General features: G+C 44.8%; 1 protein-coding gene across 3 annotated transcripts in view; it reads right to left on the bottom strand.

Annotated features, from left to right (window-relative positions):
• The window catches only part of RBCK1 (RANBP2-type and C3HC4-type zinc finger containing 1), a 152,137-nt gene that overhangs the window by 109,493 nt on the left and 15,272 nt on the right, over positions 1 to 27,372 (bottom strand). The gene's annotated exons all lie outside the window — the stretch shown is intronic.

Below are 27,372 nucleotides of genomic sequence, written 5' to 3'. Positions count from 1 at the left end.
CATTTTAACTAAACAAACGCCTTTGTCTATTTAAAGACATTCCCTATCGGAAAGGAAATCACATGTCAAAGAAAGCACGAAAGCAACAAACTAAATAAGGACACTCTGTGCTTGGGAGGCACTCGGAACAACCCACTCAGAAACAACCTAGGTACCCTGGACTGGACTTGGCATCCCATGACTCTAGAAGGTGGTGAGATATCATGAACTGAGGACTTGACCCAGACAACAATACCCATAATTTATTCTAAAGCCAATGAACAAAACCTCAGCCATTCTGAATATTTGTTCATGGAACATATCCGGAATCCAGCACAAGATAACGGACATTGAAGTTGGACTGTTGTTTTAAGAAATTTCAAATTATTATTCTCCAGGAGACCAGGTCCAAGCACTTGATCCCTTTGTTGGGCTACTTGGAGTATTATAACGATGCTTTTAAATCTCGCCCCATCGGGCTGCCCAAGGAGGGTCTTGCAATATACATCTTGGCGAATATAAATGTGAAGGTTGAAGCAAAAATTCCAGAGAAATGGATTCAGGCTATAAAAGTAGAAGACTGGGCTCATGGTAGAAAAAAATCCACTAATAGTATTAAAAATATACATCAATCTCACTTTCAGGGAAAAGTCAGCAACAGGAGAAAAAATAAATTGGAGTCAATTATTATGGAACTAAAAACAGAACATGATGTCAGGAAATTTCAACCTAAACCTTTTCTATCATCAAGATCATGATGAAAATATAATTTCACAAGATTTAGCATGGAGCATACCAGTACAGATGTATCCTAAGGTGAGACGAAGGGACAGACGAGGACTTAGATTGGCAAACTTTCTAAAATATTAAACAGCTGCTTCAAGGGCGATAATCCTCCTGCGTGGACACATGACCTCGAAGTCCACCACCACAATGGATTTATCAATAACGTCCCTCATTCTCTTTAACTATACTTCAAATTTCAGGATAGAACATTGCAAAGAGAGTGATCATTACCCACAAATTAGTGAATTGAGAGCCAATGTGCAATCACACACAACTTCAAACAACTTCCTTTCAGATGCAACCTCAGATAAAGCTGTTAAAATGGCAAGACTAGATACAAAATGAAATATTAACAAACTGTATGAACTGCTGAAAGAAAAAAAAACTAAATTTACATAACAATGAGGGAATGGTTTTCTGAGAGATTGCTCACCACCTATCACGTGAGAAAGAACTTTTCCTCTCAACAAATGACAGATTTTTTTTTAAAACTCTGTGGATAGAAAAAAACATCTCAACGGCCTAAAGAGGTGTCTAAAAAAAAAAAAGAACATTGACAATTAAAAATTGACTAAACCTACAAGGAGCAACAGACCAGGGTCAGTGAAATGTGCCAGGTTTCAAACAAAGCAGAATGGAAGGCTAACAGAGATCACAATGACCATTATTGGGCAAAACTTCTTCACTCCTGTAAACAAAAAACCTCAAAACATTTCAGAAGATGATCAGTGAGATAGGCAGGTGCCCTACTAAAGCACTTAATGCAAATAATAACAAAGACACTTGGGCAAGCTACTTGAGAAAATACTATTCCATTAGACTGCCACCAGAAAAACTTTGTTTATTAAACAATGCTGGCACGTCCTGTCCCTGGTCCACCAGCCTCACATCAGAGAGACAAAAGCATTTCTCAGTGGATGACATCAATAAAGGCGTCCCTGTGACAGATTCTGTCACACAAGGACAAGAACATAAGTCAGGAATCTAACAGCAGCACGTCAAGACCGAGGCCCTAGACCATAAGGGACATCTTAAAAGCACTGATAGTCAAAGAAACAACAGACTAGAAGCAATACTGAAGAAAACCACAGCTGAAGGGGCACCAAGACTAAAAAGCCTGCCACAAGCACTATTTAAAGCTAGTTCTGCATTTTGGGCAACAAATCTATCTAAGCTGTACAACCCGGTGAGGGCAATACAATATATCCCAGATTAATGGACGGGATCAATGATACATCACAACTTTAAGGGTGGTGACTGAAGTAATCCGGACAAATACCGAGTGATCACCCTCCTGGACATAGAGACCAGGTATTATGCTAGCCTCATTCTGCAGGAGCTTCAAGCTTGGACAGCAAACCTATAATTAATTCCGTTGAATCAAACAGGGTTCTATCCATGCTCAGGTATCCTTTTAAATCTCTCCACCGTATGTGCATGGAAAGCACTTTTTGCTCAAAAACAACATTGTTTACTTGCTTTGTCGATTTTAAGGTGGCATTTAACTGTGTACCTCGGAAACATCTGTGGCAGAAATTAACCACCTCTGGGACATCAATCGAAGTGCTCAAGAGCTATACAGCTTGTATACACTGATATATGGTTATGAGTACAAATGGGTGAGAAAGTAAACTCGTGGGAAATTTACACAGCCTCAGGTCTGAAGCGCTGGTGTGTTCTCGCCCCATTGCTTTTTAACCTATACATTCTCAGACATGACAAACTAGTTATCCATTTAAAGGTAGTTTTTTTTGTTATCAACCATACTGTATGCCGATGATTTGTTCCTAATGAACAAGACAAGTGTTGGACTGCAGAGACTCCTCAATCAGCTCTACATTTTTACACTGTGGAACAACTTGGTAAAAACCAAGACAAAGAAAATCAGTAAGAAAGCCAAACCTCTAGTTCATAGTACATCAACAGATACCGCCTCACAAGTGTAACATTATAAATATCTTGATGTGATAATCTATTCCAGAGGCATCTCTGCTCCTCATGCAGAGGGGATGAAATCGAAGGAAGCCTCCTTGACCTCAGGATTTTAGAGCCTTACGGGGTCCAATACTTGGCCCACTATTCAATGTAATGAAGGCAAAGCTACTTCCGACCATCACAAATGGCTGTGAGATAACAAGAGGAAAGGTAGGTAAGCTTTTGGATACATTAACTGCAAAGGCCTGCAGAACAAGAGTCAAATTACCAAACTGCACCTCAGGCCCAAATGGAACTTGAGTTTGGTTTTACAAAACAAATCTGGCACACAAAGTGCTCATTTCGAAAGATGTGCCAGAGATTCAGATCGACTGAATTCAATTCTCTGGCCTATCACACTTGGCTAGACATTAGCACTATGTGTGCAGAGTCACCCTTCAGACATTCTCTGGATGAATCTCTACAGTTACCTCTGGAAAACTCAATGTCTGTTAACGATTTCAAAGGGCTTGTAAACAAAGCGGCTAGAAGCCTGTCCATGAAGACAACGTGATCCTTGCTGAACGATCCCACGCCAGGCAACTTAATTATAATTATAAAAGTTTAAAACGTCACATTTACTTTGACATAGGTTTCTCAATCTACATTAAAAACAGGTGTTTGTGTTGCCATTACGGTGTTTAACTAATGCTGGACAAAACGCCTGTTTGGCTAAAAACCTCATAAGCCATCATTTGTGCGCTGGGTGGTTCTGCATAAGAGAGACTATACTACACATACTTTGTATCTGTCCGGTCATGTTAACTGCATATAGAACCATGCTACAGAAGTTATTTATTCAAGCAACTGTCTGAACCGGTCGACAAACCCTAACTGTCGCACTAAACCTAGAAAATATTTGTTTATATATACGGTTTGTGAGGTTTCTGAACATCTATGAAGCCAGAATAAAGGATTTAAGTTTTTCACCATAAGCAGGCACTGGTAGGATGTAAGAACTATGACCAATTGAAAGGTGTCTGACTCTTACATGAGTAAGGATGCATAATTAATGTAACACCCTGTTTTTGGTTCCATATAGCACTCTCAAGCTCAGGCACTTTAGCACCCCGCAACGCATTTTACCAATATCTGGAGAGCGATAAGTGGTTCATTTTAAAGGTAATTTATGCATGCTCTCCCTATAATCGAATTGAAGTGCAATATCTGTTTTTTAAATACGTACTGTGTGTCCAATATCTTTTTCTGTGAATGTAAAGGTTTTAATTAACTAAAAGCAATTTACTTAAATATTGATAATAATTCCTACTAAAGATGTGTACTGTCAACCATGATGCTGCCTAGGATATACCTGACAATGTCATGTTCCTATTGAAAGTTAGTGTTGCAGCTTTCTTACATGTCAAATGGCTTCTCTGCCTCATTTGTAGTATTCTGCAGGACAATAAACAAAACAACTGAATAAAGTTCCCACTCCATAATGCAATACTCGACATGGAGCACTAATGCACTACATCAACAAATCGCTTTATACAACCCCTGGCATGAACATTCACACAAGATGGCCCAAAGCCATGTAGCCCCTCATTCCAACCTCTGTCGGCATAACTATGTGGAATTCCAGGGAATATCCTGAATGGCCTCTGAGAAATCCACATTTACCAAGGGAACCAGTTTCACTACACTCAATACCTACAGTAAACTCAAATTTTCATCTGGTTTGTTTGGTGGTTGGGGAGGGATAGAACAATGGGAATGCAGTTTTACCACAGTAGCTGTAATTTATATTTGACTCGCATCAGAACCACATCAAAACATAACCACTACCTGATGCTCAGCAATAGACAACTGTAGACCCAGTGAAAGAGAAACAAACTGCAACGTCTTTCGATGCATACTTACCCTTGCACATAATGTCCTACACAGATCGAGAACTGAGCTGAACAATCCAATATCATCCAAAGCTAACAATACACTAGGCTACTCTAATCTTGGAGGCCACTTTCTAATATAAATCACCTTTGAACAAAATAAAGTTCAATGAAATATAGTGGCAGCAGACGATCTTACCATTGATCAATGTTTACCTCAAATGGTAAAAGGCACCAAGATTCTATGGGAAACCACTATCAGACCAAAAAAAGAATTTTAGGAAGCGGAATACAACTACACATCCAAATCTAAATCTCTTTGCCTTCTCAATGTAATAAGGAAGGACCCTCCTGGCACTAGATGTCAACAAGGATGTTTCTGGTACCAGTTTTGGATGACTTTCTTTGCAGGGCATACAGGCACTACTTTAGGAATAAATTTGGGATGTGTTCTCAACAAGGCCATATATTTATTTGTATGAATAAGTCTTGAATCGCTAAAGCTTGAATTTTGGTAACCATAAGCAATGATGTACCTAGCACTGGATTTAGATCCCATGCAAGTGTTGGAAGTCATGTGTGAGGGAATGGTGTCTTACCTGCCGGAACACACCATGTAAAAACATTTCCATCAAGCAGAGTCCCAGCTTCCCTTAACTACTTCACAAGTCTTTTGCAATTTGTCCTTGCGTCTATGGTGGGGATCCAACTCTCCAAATTCTAAAACTGAATTACAAGCTATGCTGCCAAATTCAGAAACTTGAATCAGAACGTGAGACTTTGCCTTACCTCATCCTTTTTATTGTTTGTTTGGGGAAGCATTAAGGTAAAAAAAGAATAATTACATACGGCTACTTATAGGTACTGTTCAAATCATATCAAAGAATATAATAAATAGAAAATAAATACAAGTGATGATTGACCAGACATACTAATAAATAGTTAATAAATATTAAAAAGATACATTTTGTCACACGCATCTATTCTACAAGGTCCCAAGAGGTCCCCAAATCTGTTTCATCTTACGTGAGATAGCACCACTTTTTTAATTAGATACCTCCATGACACACAAATCCATAAAACTATTCCACCGAAACCGATAGTGGGGGGGATCGCTACCTAGCTTCCCTTAACAACACAAAATCAAGTAATAAGTATGGTATTCAAAAAACCTCTATTTGCCTCAAGAGGACAGGTCCTAGGAAAGACTCAACAAAAATACTGAGAAACAGAATAAGCTGGATCCAAGTAAAAATGCTATGCTCCTGAAATATGCATTTCGAAATCCATAAAGCGCCTGGCACACATCACATTAAATCGACATCTTCCATACCATAACTAGGACACTGGGCGTTTGAGCCACAGCCCTATAAAAATATTTTTAAGCATATATTAAAGATCATGAAGTACTATATAACGCAGTAATTTTAAGTTTGTAGTATTGCGCACCAGATGACCCCCCATACTTCCACTATCTTTCATCGCTTCTTACAAGATTTAAACACACAGCCATTCAATCCACTGATTGCTGAGTACTAAAAGCTATCCTCCATTTTATTACAAACATAGATAATCTCATCCTTCTTGGTATCCAACATGATATCCAACAATGGAATTAATGGTAAATTATGGTTCCACAACCTGATATCACCAAACAAGAAGATGGCAGCTTTTTATCACAACAAGACAAGGAGCACAGATATTGGCTCTTACCATGCCATCTGAAAAACCATGACATAACAGTGGAAGCCCAGCTCTATTTTCAGACAATAGCTTCAGCTTTTTATAAGGCTGCACCAGCATTCCTAAATTGAGATACTTGTGACTCTAGGTTACCACATTCAAGCCAGCTTTACGACCCTCTCTCACACTACATCCTTTAATGTGAAGAACTACATTGCTACTACCTGAATTGTTTTACAGGTTTCTAACCACACGTTGCTGTGACAAATCTAATACCAGATGTAACAATAACGTAAGGCTTGTGTGTCAATGACAACCCTTGATTTGTGGAGATGCACAGCTGATAAGTAGTTTTAGAGAAATATTACAAGCGAGTCCTTCACACTTGTGGCTGTTCCTGTTGCTCACAGGAGCAAACAACCTTAGGCATCATTTGCAGTCACAAGGTATTTTTATGGCACATACAGTTACAACACACCCATTGTAGTCTACAATGCACCGCGCCCATGCAATGAACATAAACTTTTCAGCCTGGCCAAAGTACTAAGGAAAGTCTATAATGCGTATGGCAATGGACCTTGAAGCAACACCCAAGCACATCGCAACAGCATTTAGCCATTTGTTTATTTATAAAAAGCAGACATTATTAATTGTTAAAGACAAGTGGTAAACAAGCATTGAAAATGCAATAGGTCTCGCCTTTGATTAAGTTAAAGCCATTTGCTTTGCTAATGGTATTGTATAGCAAAGCAAATGGCTTTAACTTAATGAAAGGTGAGACCTAGTGCATTTTTAATGCTAGTTTATATATAGAAGACAGTTAATGGACTATTATCTTTCAAGTAAGCAGGACTGATGTAAATAATAAAACTGGTGTTTGCTATTTGGAGTTATTCGAATAAATGATTAATTATCCAAAAATTGTTTGTAAAACTGCTGTGTGTGCATTTTACAGAATAAATTCAATTTATGAACTTACATTACAGTGGTCTGAGAGAGGAAAAAAAATTGCAATGTTTCATTTGTGCATTTGGTTTTCATGTGTTCCTTTGATAAACAAGGTCTTAAAATGCAAGACTATAAGAGATGGTGCCTAACAAATCATACGGAAACACCAAGAGTAGGTATCAGGGAGAAAAAACACTAATAAAGAATGAAGTGTGGTTATAGAAAGGGGGAGAGGGGCGCGTTTCACATAAGCTGATTAAAATGACAACAACTGCCAATCAAAGACAAATGCAGTTTAAATGTAAATCAGCAACAATTATTTTAATGTTTTCTCACACATTGAGCATGTATTCTGTATAATATTACGTGAAGCCACATAAACCACGATAAGCCCTTTACAACTGCAACAAGCATTGGCATAGCCAATGGGTCTCGCATTTGGGACCTTATAAGTGTTTAGTTATCCAGCACAATATCCTTGGTGCAACAACTGTTGCATGGCTAAACATTTATAAGGTCCCAAATGCGAGACCTATTGGCTATGCCAATGCTTGTTCTACTAGTTATAGGAAGTCAAAGTACACAGCCCACTTACTGCATTTGGATCAAGAAGACGTAATTTGCAAATTGCTAAATGGCATTTACACAGACGGTGAATGAAGCAACCTCAGGGAGTAATAGTAATCCTCTGCAATTTTGGTAATAATCAGTTATTTTATCACTGTTTCAATGTACTATTTTTGTGGTTTAAATGAAATAAAATTGACCTTTTTGTTATAAAAGCAGTTTATATCACTGGTGAGGGGACGGTGAGATATGATTGTGCCACCTTGCTCGATTCTGGAAGGGTTTATAGATTGCATTTCTCGTGGTGCAATATTACCAGACATCCCAGATATTAAAGATTATACTAGCGCCAATGCACTTTTGCACCAACATCTAATAGACTATCTCACAAGTACATAAATTGCATTTGGGCCACTCACCAATGCATAAATAGCACTGAACGTTGGGTATAACTTCCTACTGCATGTATTACGTCCAATTGCAATTAAAAGCATGAGTTTACATATGGCTTTTCAAAAAGAAATGGAAGTATTTCAACACAAGAGGGGGGGGGGAGGGGGTCAGGAGTCAGCATGCATTCTCCCACGTGGGAAATAGAGAGGAGGGAAGGGAAGGGGACACGGAAGGAATATGCTACTTACCAGTATGCATCTGTTCTTGGCATGTAGAGCTGCTGAGTCACACACTGAGAATAAGATCGCCATCTGGTGTTGGGCTCGGATGATTGCAGGTTGTTGTTGTCTTCGGAAGAAGCCTTTGGTCACGAGGTTGGTGACTCCTCCCCTGGACAACAGTGCGCATGGGCATCCACTCCATCGTCAGATTGTTTTTTCGCCATGATGGGAAAAGATGGAGTGTATAGGAATGAAAGAAAGGATGTCCATGTGTAATGTCTAAGTAAGACGGATGCTGGAACAGATACAGGTCCCGGGGAGGCGGGCGGGCGTGTGTGACTCTGCAGCTCTACATGCCAAGAACAGATGCATACTGGTAAGTAGCATATTCCGTTCGAGGCATATGAGCTGCAGATCACACACTGAGGATAGATTATACAGCAGTGCTTCCCCTTAGCGGTGGTCGCCTGTATCCGTTGCAGCAGCTTGAAATAAAGTTTTTAGGACAGCCTGGCCCACTGAGGCCTGTTGTTTGGCCTGCACGTCAACACAGTAGTGTTTAGTGAAGGTATGCGTGGTAGACCATGTGGCTGCCTTGCAAATGTCTTCTAAGGGAATGTTACCTAAGAAGGCCATAGAAGCCCCTATTTTACGCGTGGAGTGCGCCCTAGGGGGAACTGTAAGTGTACGTTTAGCCTTTAGGTAGCATATTTGGATGCATTTAACTATCCACCGGGCTATACCGGATTTGGAGATTGGATTGCCTTTATGTGGTGGTGCGAAAGCAACAAAGAGTTGTTTCGTCTTCCGAAAAGGTTTTGTCCTGTCGATGTAATAAAGCAAGGCTCTTTTGACATCTAAGGTATGTAGGGCCCTTTCAGCTACGGAGTCTGGGTTTGGGAAAAAGACTGGTAGCTCTACTGATTGGTTAAGGTGGAAAGGGGAAATCACTTTTGGAAGAAATTTAGGGTTTGTCCTAAGAACCACTTTGTTACGGTGTAGTTGTAAGAAAGGTTCCTCTAGTGTAAGGGCTTGTATTTCACTTACTCTGCGTAGGGAAGTGATTGCGATAAGGAAAGCTACCTTCCATGTTAGGAATTGTAATTCACATTTGTGCATAGGTTCAAATGGGGGTCCCATAAGTCTTGTTAGAACCACATTGAGATTCCACACTGGGGCAGGTGGCAATCTTGGGGGAAGAATTATTTTGAGACCTTCCATAAACGCTTTGATGGCTGGTACCTTAAAAAGGGACAGGTGTTGCCTATTTTGCAAGTAGGCTGCCAAGGCTGCGAGGTGTAAACGTATAGAGGAATGCGCTAGATTGCATCTTTGCAAGTGTAGTAGATAGCAAATGATGTTTTGGATGGAAGCATCCAATGGATGTATGTCATTATTAGCCCAGTAGATGGCAAATAGTTTCCATTTTGCGGCATAACACACCCTAGTAGTAGGTCGTCTAGCTTCCTTTATGATATTCATACAGTCTGGAGGGAGATTGAGGTATCCGAACTCTAAGACTTCAAGAGCCAGATCGCTAGGTTCAGTGTTTGAGGATCTGGGTGTCTGATTTCTCCATGGTTCTCGGTTAATAGATCCGGGGAGAGACGTAGCCTTTGATGTGGAACTAAAGATAGTTCCAGAAGTGTGGTGAACCACGGTTGACGTGCCCAAGTGGGAGCTACTAGTATTAGCGATTGTTGTTTCAGTTTGCGTACCACAAATGGAACTAGTGGGAGAGGCGGAAAAGCGTACGCAAATCTGCCTGACCAGTTCATCCATAGGGCATTGCCCTTCGACTGTGGGTGTGGAAACCTGGCGGCGAAGGTTGGGCATTTTGTGTTTTCGGGAGTGGCGAACAGGTCTATGTCTGGTTGTCCCCATTTTTGGAAGAAGGGGAGTAGAACCTTGGGGTGTAATTCCCATTCGTGGATCTGCTGCGTGTGGCGACTTAGGAGGTCGGCCACTTGATTGTGGATCCCTGGGAGATGTTCTGCTAACAGGTAGATGTTTTGTGGAATTGCCCATCTCCAGATTTGCTGTGCCAGTTGGGACAGTTGGAGAGAATGTGTCCCTCCCTGTTTCTGTATATAATACATTGTCGTCATGTTGTCTGTGCGTATGAGGACAGTTTTGTTCTTTAGGTGAACCTGAAAGGATTTGAGTGCTAGGAACACTGCTAAGAGTTCCAGGTGGTTGATGTGGAGCAGTTTCTGTTGACTGGTCCATCTGCCCTGAGCGGTATGGTGAAGGAGGTGGGCTCCCCACCCTGTGAGAGATGCGTCGGTAGTTAGCACAACTTGTGGAAGAGGCTCTAAGAACGGTCGCCCTTTGGACAGGTTGATGGTATTCCACCATTTCAGTGAGCGAAGTGAGCGACTGTCCACCAACACCAGATCGGTAAGTTGTCCGTGAGCTTGGTTCCACTGTTGTGCTAGACATTCCTGTAAGGGACGCATTTGAAGTCGTGGTGTGGGACTATGGAGATGCATGACGCCATCATGCCTAGGAGCTGCATGAACACTCTTGCTGGAAGAGATGGATGAGTTTGAAATTGAGAGATGAGATTTTGTATACTGGCTATCCTGGCAGTGCTGGGATAAGCAATGGCTTTGGATGTATCTATGGTTGCTCCTAGATACTGATGTAAGTGGGAAGGTTGTAGATGGGATTTGGGGTAGTTGATAGTGAATCCCAAATTGTGGAGAGTTTGAATCATGCGATGAGTGTGGAGAACGCATTTTTGGTGAGTATCGGCTTTTATGAGCCAATCGTCCAGATAGGGGAAGACATGGATCTGTTGTCTTCTGAGGTGCGCTGCCACGACTGCTAAGCACTTGGTGAACACTCTGGGTGCTGTTGTTACTCCGAATGGGAGAACTGTAAATTGATAGTGTTGCCCATCTACCACAAATGGTAGATATTTTCTGTGAGCGGGATGCATAGGGATGTGAAAGTACGCGTCCTTGAGGTCCAATGTGGCAAGGAAGTCTCCCTGTTGTAACAGTGAGAGGACTTGTTGGAGGGTGGTCATATGAAAATGATCTGAATGTATATACTGGTTTAGCAGTCTGAGATCCAGTATGGGCCGTAATGTTTTGTCCTTTTTGGGAATGAGGAAGTATAGAGAATACACCCCTGTTCCCTGATGTTGAAGAGGGACTGGTTCTATCGCATGTTTTTGTAACAGGGATTGAACTTCTTGTTTGAGGAGAGAGAGATGATGTGAGGACATTGGACGTTGTTTGGGTGGTATGTTTGGGGGGGATTGTTTGAGTTCTAGGCAGTAGCCAGACTGGATAATTTGTCTTACCCATCTGTCTGTGGTGATGGAAGTCCAGACAGGTAGGAATTGTTGGAGTCGCCCCCCAACCGGAGTGGAATGGTCTGGGGGGAGTGGTGGCAAGTCACTGTTTGGTGGCTGGGGAGGTGCGGGTGTTGTTGTTGTTGCCCCACCCTCGACCCTTGTTATTGTTTCCCCTATAACCTCCCCGGAAATATCCTCTGTTAGGGGATGTTTGTCCAGAATTTTTAAAGGTGGACGTGGTCTCAGTTGCCGTGTTTTTGGAGCCTCCTCTATAAAAGGAGCGACGAAAGGAACCCCGGTTTTGAGGAGACTGCAGTGCTCCCATAGACTTGGTAGTCTCATTATCCTTTTTCATTTTTTCTAATGCAGTGTCCACTGCAGGGCCAAATAACTGCTCTTGGTTGAAAGGTTGAGCTAGAATTGCGGTTTGAACCTCTGGTTTAAAACCGGAAATACGGAGCCAGGCATGTCGTCTGAGTAAGACGCTAGTATTGACCGCCCGAGAAGCAGTGTCTGCCGCATCTAAGGCGCATTTAATGGAGGCATTAGATATTAACTTGCCTTCTTGAATGAGGTCAGCGGCCAGGGATTTAAAGGGATCAGGCAGATGTTGCATAAGGTCCTCAAGTTGGTCATAATGCGCCCTATCATACCGGGCTAACAGGGCCTGGGTATTGGCAATACGCCAGTGGTTCGCCGCCTGTGCGGCGACTCGTTTGCCTGAGGCCTCTAAGAGCTTAGACTCATTGTCCGGGGGAGGCGTTTCTCCAGTTGTCTGTGAGTTAACGCGCTTCCTGGCATTTGATACGACCAAGGAGTCTAAAGGGAGCTGGGCTTTAATGTATGCAGGGTCCTGCGGGGCTGGTCGGTACTTTTTTTCGATGCGGGGGTTGAGAACCCTCGCTCGAACAGGGTCTTTAAAGACCTCAGTGGCATGCTTTATAACCCCTTTAATCATGGGCAGTATGTGAACAGTTTTTTGTGACTGCTCAAAAGTATCGAGGAGAAAGTCCTCTTCAAGGGGGTCTGTGTGCATAGTGACACCATGGAATGTTGCTGCCCTATTTATTAGTTGGCCAAACCCCAAATGGTCATCGGGAGGGGAGGGCTTGGAGGGGTAGGTAGTGGGGTCAGGCATGTCAGGCATTGGATAAGACCAGTCGTCTACTGGTGCTGTGCCTGGAAATGTAAAAGGGTCGTGTGGATCAACAGGATCATTAAATAAATCAGGGTCCGCCCCTCCCCCCAAGTCATCATTATCATCCTGTGGAGGAGGTGAATGATAGGGAGACGGTAAAGGTAAGGGTAGAGGAGAAGGAGGAGGAGGAGGAGGGGGGGGGGACGGGTTAGGAGGTAATACAGGAGAGGAAGGACGAAGTGGTGAAGTGGCACAGTCCTTTTTCCGTATGGGAGCTGGAGGAGGTGTGATGTCCAGCTTCCGTTTCTTATATGGGACGGCAGTCACATGTCCAGTGTCGGGATTGATGTAGATCCGCTTTTGAGTAGGATCTGGGCGAAAAAGTTCATGTGGCTCCGAAGGTGGTGGCGGCGACGGCCGTTTCGGGTCTTTATGAGCTTTTTTCGGTGTGGACGTAGTTTTCGGTGCCGATGAAGTTTTCGGTGCCGAAGGATGTTTCGGTTCCGATGGAGTTTTCGGAGCCGATGGAGTTTTCGGTGCCGATGTATGTTTCGGTGCCGATGGCTTCGGTGCCGAGGGACTTTTAGGCATCGATGTCGAAGAACGTTTCGGCGCCGGTGGAGACTTCGGTGCCGAGGAACGTTTCGGTGCCGAAGGAGATTTCGGTCTTGAAGCCTGTTTCGGTGCCGACAGTGGTTTTTTCAGCGCCGAGGGTGTTAAAGGCACAATCACATGAGGTTTGCTCGAGCCCGAGCCACCTACAGGCTTAGATGTCTTCGGAGCCGGGCCCGAGGGCGGGGCTTCTGAAGAGGATTTCTGGTCGCGACTGGGCCCAGCTGGCGGAGTCTTGACCACTGTCTTTTTGGATGGGGCAGGGGCAGGGGGGGTGGTACTCACACGCTGCCCTGGAGTGATGAGGTCATCGGAATCGTCGGCCTCGGACACGATCTCGAGATCTTCGGTGTCATCTTCAGGAACATCTTGAGCAAAGATGTCCTCCGGTTCTGGAGCTGGTTTGGCCATAATATGGCGTCGAGCTTTTCGGTCCCGGAGGGTCTTCTTCGAACGGAAAGCGGCACAAGCTGGACAGGTCGATTCGTTGTGTTCCGGCGACAGGCAGTGGTTACAAACCTCGTGGTGGTCACTGTGGGGGAACTTCGCTCCACACTGGGGGCATTTTTTGAAGGGTGTCCTGTCCATCAGCCGCTTCTGGAACCGGTCCGAGTTGATTTCGACGTCGATGGAATGAAGATTAAAGAGTTAAATCGATTGCTGGAAGTTTTCTGCTGGAGCGGAAAAAAGTTCATCCGAATCCAATGGCGGAAAAAAACAATCTGACGATGGAGTGGATGCCCATGCGCACTGTTGTCCAGGGGAGGAGTCACCAACCTCGTGACCAAAGGCTTCTTCCGAAGACAACAACAACCTGCAATCATCCGAGCCCAACACCAGATGGCGATCTTATCCTCAGTGTGTGATCTGCAGCTCATATGCCTCGAACACCCTGTTTTAGCTGCAACCCCTGCGGTAACAAACAGAAAGACAACTGTAAAACTAAGAGGCGGCAGATATTGGCCTCAAAGCCGGGCGGCGAGGGGTACAGCGCAACCACAGTTATAGAAGTAATGCAACTGTTAGTATCAGAAGTGATAATGCGTGCGACTCCGTGAGCAACATATGAAGGTTGTTTTGTCTCTTACCAGCGTACAACAGACTGTTTCTTAGGGATTCTTCAAATTGTGCTGCTCCCTGGACCTTCGATGAATCAGCCAGAATTCATTCAAAGGAGTAAAGGAACCGGCAGTATCACTTCCAGGTGCAAAACAGCGCTTCAGTTCACAAGACAACAAGGGGGAGTACACGAATAGCAAGGCGGGCCGGCATCGGACCTGCCGATGATATGGCGGTCCTGCCGGCCCCGACGACATCGGAGGCGGGCCTGTCGCGCCCCTGGTGACGCGACGGACTCGCCCTCCAATGAGCCCACAGTGAGACATGGCCCGGAAGTGAAAGTTTCACTTTCGGGTCATGGAAGTCGCCAGGGCCCGCCCTTCTTGAGGGGCGAGCACTCGCCACGAATAAAAGGCTGGGGAGCAGAGGAATCTTCCTCTGTTGCCTTCCGCGCTCCCCAGCCTTATTGTGTGTCCTCCTTAGGAGGTCTTCGGTTAATATTTGCCCACCCACCATCCCCTAGAGCAAAGGTTGTGTTATGTACGTGTGCTTGTCTTATTGTTTTCCAGGTTGTAAGGTATAAAATATCTTGTTTTTCCCTTTTAGGGAAAAAATTGTCGTATTTTAGTGCATTTCCGTGGTCATGCGGTAAGGTCATGATTGGTGAGCAGTAAATTTAAGGTCCTTAGGAGGCGGCGCCATTCCTTGAATGGGGTTGGCCAAGGGAGTCCACTCCTAGAACTCTCCAGGGGCAGTTACAGCCGTCGTGGCTGTATGGGTGCGGGGGAGGGGGGAGTTACGCTTTTCCTAGCCTGTTGGCCATCCCGCATGTGCACAATGGCGCCAGTAAAGGGCGCAGAACTGCAAGGGCCCCCGATGGAGAGAGGATACAGGGCGTACGGGGGTAACTAGGAGGGGGGGGTGAGAAGTACCCTCACGGTGAACGGGCCCTCTGCGCATGCGCACTCAGGCTGGAGGGCGGGTTTTAAGGGATAAGGATCTGACACCAGTTTTTGACCTTGCCGTAGGCTCAAACATGGATACGCAGAAAATGATTGCCATTATGATTATGAATGATGTATGCTTAGTTTCGGATAGGAAATAACTTGTATTAGAGTGATGTTAAGGTTAGCCATCTGATATCTGTACGTATCAATGTAATCAAATGTCAATAATATGATTGTCTGCGTAAAGATTGGTTTTGAAAAATTAATATTTAATGCTTGAATAATTTTGTTAATAAATACGGCCGGGGTTTATCTACGACCCCCTTTTCCAACTAAACCCGTGTCCCTGATATTCTGTGGGGCTGAACAATGGAGGAGGGGGTATAGGTAGTACCAGGCCATATCCGATAAGCGTGAACAGTTCAGCACTTCTCGTTTAAGATTTGGTGCAAGAAGTCATGTTACAAACCTCACAGCTGCTATATCAACTGTAGAATGTTGCATTTAAAACACGAGCTAGTCTATACAAGGTCTTTATCTAGCCCCAGACATGCGTGCGCGCTCCCAAGAGCTTCTCAGAGCCAAGAAACAGCTGTATGCTTGTTTGCTCAAAGTAGTGGCGTAACACGCTCAAACATTACAATGTTTTTCAGAGACAAACAAGCTCGGCGCATTCGTTAAATGGATAGGGTGCTGGTTACTTAAGAGTTCTGCCGGCGCCTAGACCGTTTCAGAAAAGGGTCAAACTGAACTCCTGTGCCCGCTCGTTGTTCTTCATCCAAAACAGACGCATTTGTTTCGTACTGACATAAAAATTAAGTATGGGGAATAGTCCTATTTTAATATATAACAAGCCCCGGATACCGTATAAAAAATGCAGATTTTGAATGCAGTAGAAACCATGTGTAACTGGTCAACCGGATTTCCAGCCCTTTCCATTTGGTATTAAAAGCACAAACTGGTTACACAGAAGCCGAAGCGTAATCTTGAAATGCACATTGCTCGTTTCGCAGTAATGAGCAACAAGGAGGACATTTGGTGAAAGCCGTACAACGATTTGTTATCCACGAGGAGCAGGATTCAAGGTAAACTCCAACCCAAACAAGCCCGTGGGCGCACGCGCCACACCGAGACATGTGTTTTGAATTATGGCAACGCATCTGTGCACGATAATTCAAAACACATGGCGCCCATGCGGGTAACCACAGCCAATAGGCCATGGGCGGAGCAATGAGCCCGCCATTGGCAAATTGTGTGCTGTCTTTGTTAAAAAGACGCACGCAAAGGCCAATAGCGTGGGACAAAACAAAAAGCACACGCACGAGCGTGTGCCATGGTTAGGTGAGTTTTTAAAAGCCCTTACATGAAGTCTTCGCCAGAACAGCACAAGCGCTGTTACGGGCTCGACCTAAAAACCACTTCAGTTGCCCAGCACATTAACATTTCTTTTTTGCGGCACAGGATGCCTTGTGTGCACGAGCGTTTTATGTGCACGTATCAAGGTGTTCAGTCCTCTCGCCACTTTAAACAGCCATGCTCACCGAATCACAAAAATCAACAACAAAACCACAATTGATGTGTTGATTGTGTTTTACAGCAGCCACTGAATCACGGTTTTTTGTAGTGCACCCTACAATGCAGCACTTCTCCTTACACACGTTGACTTCATTGTTCGCCTGCAACCAAAAATCCCGCAGTATGTATAACAGTGTTTGACCTAATTAAGGCATGTTTTTTGTCCGAAATTTGTTTTTGCCACTCCCCAAAAGGTCCCTTGCTTTCTCTTCCTATCGTCAGCAACACATTCAGCTAAGTATCACATCCGCCCGCACCTTTATTACACTCTTATAAAGCCAAATTGTGACGAAGCAGTTATGGGATGTGTGCTCGGTTAACAAATTAAAAACAAGCATTGGTAAACACGAATGTTGATCTGTTCACTGTGACAATATCTGTAAACCATCGTTTAAAACAAGTAAAAGATGTAGGTTTTCATTATATTAATCCAACTTTTTAAAGTACCTATTGTAGCTGTTTAATTTGAAACTGGAGCACAGGAGCTTTTAAAAACAAGCACTGTGAAAGTCAACAAGAGCAGCAAGGGCACTTACCTAAGAATCTTCCCTGCTCTGCGTAGCTGCAGCAAGACCTCTTGGATGTAAAACAAGCATTTACAATGCAATGGTCTCGGCATTGGTAAAGTTAGAGCTATTGGCATTGCGCATGACATTATTTTTGTTTATGTTTTTGTTTTTAAAACATTTAAAGAAACGGTATTGTCATGAGCAATGCCAATAGCTCTAACTTTAACAATGCTGAGACCGTTGCATTGTAAATGCTTGTTCTCTGTGTGAGCTGTGCTTTTGTCCTTTTATTGGCGCCGGGTACAGTAGAAGGATAGGGGAGCTTCTAATCTTTAACCTCTGACCACGGACAAAACAAAGGTCGGCAGGCCGAGCGTATGGTTAACGCAGACTGGAGGTGTCGACGGGGTTGTTGAGGGGTCAGTGTTATATGGGGACTCAGTCCGTGTCCCGGAGAGCTTGCTGTGACGCTGCACACACCACGCACGCATGGCGACATTGACGCTACGCCGACGAGATAGCTGAGTCGGTGGAGCGCCTGTTTCAAGTGAGATATTTGAGTCCTGGCAGGTTCTTCCCAATTTGTATGTCACTTCGTTGTGAATATAAAGAGAACCGCATTTGTTTAATGAGTGCAGGGCTTGAATACCACAAGGACGGGTCCAGCGCTCTCAACAGACACAGGGTGTTATAGTAAGCGTTTCCGCAGTGTGCCGAGAAGCAAATCTGTTCACATTGTGCGCTACAGTGGGAGTGTTCCCTGTAATGCGCATCTTATGTTTTATGGTACGGTGCCACTAAGCGTTTGTAATATGACGTTATTCCATAAACAGGGCACTATTGACTGTTTTCACTGCGTCCGTGTAAACGTTAATTCGAAGAGCCGTCTTTTACATTAACTCTTTCATCAACAGCCCGGACTGCCTTGGAAATGTAGTCCCACCCAAGTCAAGACTACCGCAGCCTCAACCTCATGTGGACGACAGCCCACCAGGATTGGCAACCGCGGCCTGTACTGTGCAAACAGATCTCCACAGCACACCCCAACCCACTCGGCCACCTAACAACTTCACACTGACAGCTTGCATGACTGCCAGCAACAAGCACGCAGCCCACGCCTCCAGCCCGCAGCCCGCCTCCCCAAAACATGCACGAATGGATGCTGAACACGCAGAGAGGGCTGTTCACAGCCAGTCACCACTTGAAGGAAAACAGCAACTTCGTGTAACTGCAAAGTAAACACGGCCGGCCTTCAGGGGTCAGGCAGAGACCTGCGACTTCCGCAGCGCCTTCTGCTGTGTGTGTGGGCGCTGCCTGCGCTCTCGGCCCAGACACTACAGCCTGCTAAAACCCAGCATCGCACTCTGATACCGGACAACTGGACAGCACAAACCCAATGAGGTGCAAGTGCTTGAGTGATGGGTGCTGTGAATGCCCACTTCCAATGGCACTCGTGGCAGTGACCTCAGAATGATGAAAGGCAGAGTCAGGCACTGCTGTTTTTAACTGCTTAAATAGAGATGTCCAGTGCAGGCACATCAAGCATAATTGAAGGTAAGGGAGCAACGCCGGGACACCACCGCCTTTCTCCGAGGCAGAGAAGAACTGCCTCGGAGAAACGCAGCCTCGGTTTCGGATTCGGGGGCGTGTTTCTTTTTCTCTCCTCTTGCCATTGGCTGGAGGAGAGAAAAACACACCCTGCGAAAAGCAACGAAAAAACACGCCCCCCGATCCGAAAAAGACGGGGCTTCAACGGAGTGACTGGACCTCTTCTCCAGTGGCTGGCCAGCATTTAAGAGGCCAGCCAATGGAGAACAGGGCAGAAGAGGGGCGGGTGCAAGCCCCTCTTCTCAATGACATTAAATCTCCGGACTTCCGGTCTGCCGACCGGATGGTCCCGAGACCTAATAAAGGGTGTGCACTAAAAGTGGGCGGAGTGGCGCCAGCTCACTTGCTACGAGGGTCTGGAAATTAAAAGTTAAAGCGTTTCATCGTTGGCAGAAGCCATTTTTGGCAGCCTGCTCCGTTTTTGCTGCGGGCGTATGCAACCTCCCCAAGCAGCTGTAAAGTGAAAACGCTTGTTCCATTGCTGGCAGCCGGGAAGCTATTGTAGGCAGCCTGCTCTAGTCTAGCTGCAGGCGCCATGCCAAAAAAACAGAAAGGTGCGCAGCCTCCTGAAGCGTCCGCCATACTGTGATGAAGGAGGGCTGAAAATTAAAAGTGAAAGCACCTGAGCCATTGTTGCCAGCAGATTGAAGCCATTTTAGGCAGCTGATCATAACAGCAGCCAGCTCTGTTATTGGTGCGGACGTAGTATAGGAAAAAAAGAAAGGTGCGGTAGGAATGGTATATGGTAGAAACAAATAAAGTTGTGTCGCTATCATTATTGCTCCGCGTCGCCACATTTCCACTCGTCCGTTCATGACATAAGAGGTTTTCGGACAGCTACCGATGCTTGTTCTAATATGGCTACAGAAAAGAGTACACAAGGCAGTTTTACTGTGCAGATGCAACAGCAAGCCACGGATAGGTCGGCTGTATCAAGAGGAGGCGATTGTGATCCATCATAATAATGGACGTGGCATAGCCGCTGAAGCTGTCCACAACAGGAGAAGCAGCAGGGTCGTGAAGCGTCTAGAACGCCGCGTGGGGACCAGTAGTTATCAGGACGAACGTTGAAGCGCAATCCGGCAACCACAGCCTCGGGAAGCCTGTTTGGTTAAACTGGGTAGAGTGGGACACTCGCGTCTGACATACACAGGAACGGCTATGGCGGCCCCTGCGTGCCACGGGAGTGTTTAAGAGCTTGCAGGAGGAGCGGCTCCTTTGAGTGCCGCGGGAGTGTTTAAGAGCTTGCAAGAGGAGCAGCTCCTTTAATAAACGTGATACATACCAGTAATACTAAACAACAAAGAAGAGAGAGAGAGGGAGCATTTCAATGGTACCTAACGCACAGCCCACACAGAAAGAATGATAAGAAAAAACTGCCGACAGTCATTATGAAACCCGCCATGTTACGCCACCAGTAAAGGATCCAATCCCGGTGGGAGGGGCCAAAAGAGGACAGGGTGGCAACCAGGAGGGACTTAAATGCCTCTGGTGCAATCATCACACTACGTTTACCATAATCCATGACGACAAACGACGCACGCCAATAAAAATTGCAGGCGGAGCTGAGACACGAGTTCTGGAATCGTATCGATTCCAAGAAGCCGTCGCATGGCGAGAGCACCGCATGCACGCTGCTAATGCCAGGACCTAAACAAGCATTTACAATGCAATGGTCTCGGCAATATTATAGGTAGAGCTATTGGTATTGCTCATTATTTTTTTATCATTTTTGTATCGCTAAATAAATGGCATTGTCATTAGCTTTTTTTTTGCATATGTGATACCTATTGAATTAGCAGAGAGAGAGTGAGGTAGTGAGATAGAGAAAGAGTGAGGTATTGAAAGAGAGTGAGGTAGTGAGAGAGAGTGAGGTAGATAGAGAGTGAGGTAGTGAGATAGAGAGTGAGGTAGATAGAGAGTGAGGTAGTGAAAGAGTGAGGTAGTGAGGTAGTGAGAGAGTGAGGTAGTGAGAGTGAGGTAGTGAGGGAGAGGGATGTTGCAAGGTAGTGATATACAAGCATAGAGTGATGTGACCCCCTCACCGTGGACGTGAAAAAAAGATCTTCACTTGTGGCCACTACCTTTGGAGGTACTCCTTTGTGGTGCATACAGCCTCGAAGTAGCTGAGCTGATCATAAGATACATTCATGATTCATCACCTGCTCGTTGCCTGAAAGTGCGGGCAGTGGGGCTCCGCCGCCGGGCAGGAGGGGTGAAGGGCAGAGCTCAGACTCTAAATGTAGCAGGTCTGCAGTGATAAAACTGCTGCACGGGCAGCTGCCGCCAAGTATCAGCTGCGATACATTTTTTCAAGCGTCAATAAATACAAGTATATTACAAAGAATTTGATATAACGTTTCTAATCACGTGGTATAGTTATTTCACAGTTTCATAAATACAGAACTGAAGCACGTTCACAATAAGTTACCACAAAGTCATTGTTGTTGCTCAGTCATCTTCTGCAGCTAACAACCATTGATAAAGCCAACAGTCTGGGCTTGTTTTAATATGTGCAGGCCGGTTCAAGTGCACGCCTGTTCTATTATACATCTGGATGCAATTACAGAAAGAGGCACTGTGACATATGGCCCTATTTCGCGTACCAGTGCATTCTACTCTTAGCACGCACCGCACGCTTATTAAATCATACGTGACTAGGGCGGCATTCTCTGTGGTTTTTACTGATCTGTTTAAAATATTGCATATCATACATCCACGTAACGTTTATTAAATATTTAACGACCGGCATGTGGCACTTTAGAAAGCCTCTCCCTTCGAGGAGCGGTACGGTACAGTATGGCCAACTGTCTCTTGCATATAGCGCACATAGCCCTAGCGCGCTTAGCAACACCATAGGTGAGCAGGCAGGCTGACTCACTTTAGGTTTTAAATGTCCGGTTTTAATATGTTATATGCAAATTTATCTCAATGCTTTTCATGCTGCAACGTCGACGCTTGTTTGTAATGATTGTAAGTAATTAAGCAATAAAGAGTTACACAAAAAGAGGCAGCGAAATTCTTGTCAGGCAGCTGAGATTTTTAGCTTACATGTTTAAACTGCGCACTTTATCACATAGGTTACACCCCTTTGAGACTCACCATCCCCCCCGTTTTTTCAACCCACTAAGAGCTCCGAGTATAGGTAGGCAGACCTCCCCTCCCCCCAGGTGAGTGTGAAGAGGGTTCATTACTTGTCCCGTTCCCCGCGCCGAGCAGCGCTTCGCCACCTGCCCAGGTGCTGCACCTTTCATGGCGCTGCCTCTGTCACAGAGTTGTAATCTGTGTTGCTTTAATACGATTACATTATCAGACAATGGTTGAAATTGGCTGATCCTAAATTCCGCCCACTGAGGGACGCGTGCATTTTCCCGGTTGGAACCTCAGACTCTCCCCTGGGATCGGCGATTTCAGGCCCTCGGAGGCTCTTCGCTGTTCTCAAACCCTCATTGCCTGCTTCTATCGGCGGACCCTCACCTTCCCATAGAATTGGAGTCCTCAGACCGGAAAACGGAAAGCGGCGAGAAACACTAGTGAGCGGGCGAGGGGGAGCTGAAGGAAGAGAACGAAGGAGAGATGGAAAGATCGGGAGACGACGACAGCGTGAAAGGAGGGGTAAAGAAGGAAAGAAAACTAGAGGGGCATGAAGAAAGTAAAGACATGAAAGGAAAGAAGGTAAAGGCATGAAAGGGAACGGCGAGAAGGAAGCGTCCTGGGGTGAGACTAGAGTCGGAAAGAAAAAGAGGTGAATGGAGGCAGGGCGAGGAGTGCGCGCTTGGACACTGAAGGACTGGTAATGAATGGCCGGAGGCGGAAAGTGAAGGGAGGGGCGAGTGGAAAGTAAAGACATGAAAGGAAAGAAGGTAAAGGCATGAAAGGGAACGGCGAGAAGGAAGCGTCCTGGGGTGAGACTAGAGTCGGAAAGAAAAAGAGGTGAATGGAGGCAGGGCGAGGAGTGCGCGCTTGGACACTGAAGGACTGGTATTGAATGGCCGGAGGCGGAAAGTGAAGGGAGGGGCGAGTGGAGAACACACGGCTGACTTTGCTAAAGGCGAATGGAAAAAAAAAGAGCAAGGACGAACAAACAGGCAAAATGCCTTACCTATACGCACAACAGCAAGAAGATCCTCACGGCCGGAGGACAGCAAAAAAATGGCGGATGGAAGCTCCGAAACTTTTTCGGATTCGGGGGCGTGTTCCTGCTGTTCTAAAAGGGCGTGGCTAAAAAGTGGAAAGAACAGCAAGGAACACGCCCCCGAATCTGAAAAAGACGGAGCCTATTTGGAGGGACGGCTCTCTCCTCCAATGGCGGGCCTCCGTTTAGGAAGCCAGCCAATGGAGGAGAGGCAAAAAGAGAGGCGGGCTAAGGAGCCACTCTAGGAAACATTAAATCTCGACTTCCGGTTCTGCCTTCGGCAGACCGGTAGTCCTCGACCTAAAAAGGAAGGGACGGGTGAAATTCAATGTAGCCCTGCAGTCTAAAAGGAATAATGTCTCCACCCTGTGAGCCTTTTTAAAATGTATATAAATTAGGTTTTTTCCACAGGTCCTTCTAGAAAAGTTACACAAAGAGAACTGACAACATACATTTTGAAAATTTAAAAAAAGATATTAAATTAACAAACGATTACAATTGTGCTTCATAATTTCTTTTTTTTGGCTGGACCACAGAGGATTCCCCCATGCTAGTGTTGGGAGGAAGGTCCTCTGCGTTGCTTGGAGAAGCTGAGTGTCACTGCCCTGAATGTTTTGTCCTAGCATCCTCAAAGTTTTTCCTTCGTTGAAATCGACAACATGCAAGCATACTAGAGTTGCATGACATTTGTTTGTCGGTGACCCATCAGAAGCTACTAGCTTCGCTGACATAAGGTTGCCCAACGTGACAACCCAATCTGAGTGACAATGGCTCCTGCCACCAACCCCAATCTACGCAGAGATGGACTGTGGCGGGGAGCCGGACTATGGGACCAGCATGATGCTAGTCTAGAGGCATTCCTTTTTTTCCCTGGACCCCTCTGAAGAGGCGGTCTTCCAACTCTCCTTAGTAAAGGTACATCCAAGTAGGCTGACTTTAGTCAATCCCTTGCCTACCTTGTTTGGGAGATAGTGTATGCATGCTGGGGGAGAGTGGGTTTCAAAGTACAAGAGTGAATAGTGGTGTCAATTGGGACATTGCACATGGATGTAGAAGATAGTGGTCTGTAGGCCATGTTTTTCCCATACTGGGCATAATATCCTGCACATCCTTGTGCTTCACAAATCCAATCTCATCCTTTGAGTTCAGGAAGCTTTCAAGTCCCTTTTCTTTATTTACAGAGCATTTGCCCCGCTTTAATGAAACTCTTCCTTTTCCAAACTCCGTCTGAAGGAAGTCTTCATTTGTACCCTAACCAGTACAAAATGGTTTGACCTGGGAATTTCTGTTCTTGATGCCTGTGAAAGCCAAGAGACAACGAGGAAAATATCTCTCTCCTGAACTGCACAAAGACAAACTAGATTTCCTGCCCCAGGCACCAATGTAGAATAAATACTGATCCCCTTGACTCCTGTGTTGGTACATCCAGTGGACTGTGTGCCCCAGACAAGTGCAAATGCACTACCGGGACCAGACCCTCAACCAGGCTGCAGTTCTCCTACCGATCTCTTGTAAGAAACTTTGCATCTTGGCCTGACCTGTCCTGAAAAGTGAGCTGCTGGTTTACTACTGCAAACAGAAAAGCGGTGTTGATCCTGGGAAAATCTGCACAAGGCCCATCTGCCTAGCTACTCAGCTTGGAAGATACCTCAAGGAACCAATAGGACCCAAGAGATAAGATCTTGGGTGATCTGAAGAAGCAAAGAGACAGAAGAAGCACTGTCCAAGTTGAGCAGCTGTAAATTATGCTTTTTTCCATGAAGTTAACTGGTCAACCTTCACTGTTGTTGCCTTCCCTTTAGGGTGCCTCATATTAGCCCCTTTTCCAGTCTTACTGAGACCAGGAGGTCTTGAACACCTGAACCACCTCTGACTCTTATGGTTTCTTAGATATTATTGTAGTCACGGTCCATCCTTAACCCTAATGTTCAGATCTCAGTGAACGATGTGAAGCATACCCTTTGCCAATGGGTGCTTCCGGTAACTGAAATTATTGTACTGCAACTAGTGGTTTCAGTATACATTAGGTACCTTGAGGACTTCATAAGTGATCCACTGACTTCTGTCCCCACTATCACATCAGACTATTGGCTTGGAAACAGACAGTGAAGGAACCTAGAACAGCACCACTGACTGCATTTGGTAGGAATATTGTTTTGACGTTGTGGTTTTGGGTTGCGGAACTTCTCAGTAATTTTGCTGCTGGAAACTCAGCAGTTAGGGTGTCAGTCCGCTGAGCTGTCCAGTCTTGCAGCCAGGGCAGAGCCTAGGCCACTGAAACAGAGTCACACATATCATAGTAAGATTGCTACAATTTACCATTTCTTTCAGTAACCTGTTCCAGTGACTTGAAATGGTCAATTAAAGGGCTCCTATAAACAGTGTTGGAAAACACCCAATAAGTCCTTCATTAACCCAGCGACGCCTCAAGCACAAACCAATAGGATAGCCCAGTCATAAAAATAAAAAAAATCGCCTGGAAAGATTAAGGGCTAGAAAAAGGTTTGGATAAGATCCTGGCACTGAAAGGATGCAGCGCCTTCTATTTTTGTGTATCATATTTGACTGCTCGTTTTACTTACAAGTGAATAACTATCATATTCTTATTTGTACATATAGTTCTAGCTGATTATTGAGTTTAAGTGTAATCTACTGTGTCACATTGTATCTGAGTTTCTGACACCTACCGCCTCCTTGTGTAAGTGTTGACTACTTGACTTCTCTAACCTTGGTGAGCCAAGTACAAAAAGCACAAAACAAAGGCCCCCTACAGAAATACCTTCCACTGACAAAGGTAGATAAGACGTGCTCTCTGCTAACACCAGACATACAATAGAGATAGCACAGGAAGTGTAATAAATGTCCAAATGAAGCTTAACAGATCACTTGTTGTTACACAATACTTGCAACTACAGCTTTGTCATTTTGTGGCACTGTAAGTAACAGGCTTTACTTTTGACATTGGGATGACGATAACATAAACCGCCTCCGAATAGATTCACAATGCAATATGCCAACAGACGAAAAACAATGCAGCACAATGACACGATAACCTGCAGAACTCATTGACATGCTGTCAACGGAGCAGCTTTCACACACAACCAAAGAATTTTAAAAAGCACAGCACAAGTAGTTATAAAAACTAAAAAGAAAAATACCCAACGATAAAAATTAACGTTTTACACACACAACTGGACCAGAACGTTTGAAAGCGCAAAATACATAAAGCAAACAAATCTTATGAATGTTAAATTGCCTTCAATTGTTTTCTGAAGTCACAAGATGGTGTGAACTGGTCTAATATTGTAACACTTTCAAGCTGAATCACTTTCCTGATCTCAGGATTCCATCTTCCTCTTATGAAGCTGTGGCGCAATTTCCTCTGTACCGCCTCTCTGGGACAAAGAAGGGGCATAAAATAGCTCTTCACTGAGATCTGCCCATCAAACACCTTCAGTTTTGGTAGCACGATTTAATTTAGGGATGGGACGATTGTTTCAAAATAGGAACAGGCTCTCCAAATGACAACAGGGCAGTCAGTGATGGTGCAACAGAAAGTTCAACTTTTGTAGCAGCATTTTATCCACACTTCCTGTGGTGTCCTGCAGGGGTGCTGGTAGGTCTGGAAAAGCTTGCTTAGCCAACTTAGTTTTCCTTCTAGCCAACTGTGATAGCATTTTGCTGATATCTGTCTTAAATCAACCAAGTTCCTAATCAGATCATCTATCACACTTCAGCACAACCAATAAAGGACCAAAACCAGACTTTTTATCAGAGATCTGTGTCTGAAACACAATTGTGCATCACTAGCTAACCACAGGAACTCAACTCGGGAAATGTGGTAACAGGTTTCCGAACTCAATGCCAAGCAGGACCATTTCAAAGTAGGTTACTGGTCAGCACGAAAACAAATGCTCAGTGCACTGTAGATTTGTGGTAGAACTTGTGTGGTTTACTTTCATGATGACAGAGCGAGCAGAAACGCGATACTGCAGTCTATCTAGAGAAGTTACATTAATTGAGTATTATGTTGTAGGTCCCACAGAGCTCTGCCTTCCTGTTGGGCTCACTTTAGACCCACTCTGCTATGTCTATGGCC

Source organism: Triturus cristatus, chromosome 7 (genome assembly GCF_964204655.1).
Source record: "Triturus cristatus chromosome 7, aTriCri1.1, whole genome shotgun sequence".
Classification (NCBI taxonomy): Eukaryota; Metazoa; Chordata; class Amphibia; order Caudata; family Salamandridae; genus Triturus; species Triturus cristatus.
The sequence above is the reverse complement of the archived record's forward strand: the minus strand, read 5'-3'. Positions and strand labels throughout refer to the sequence as shown.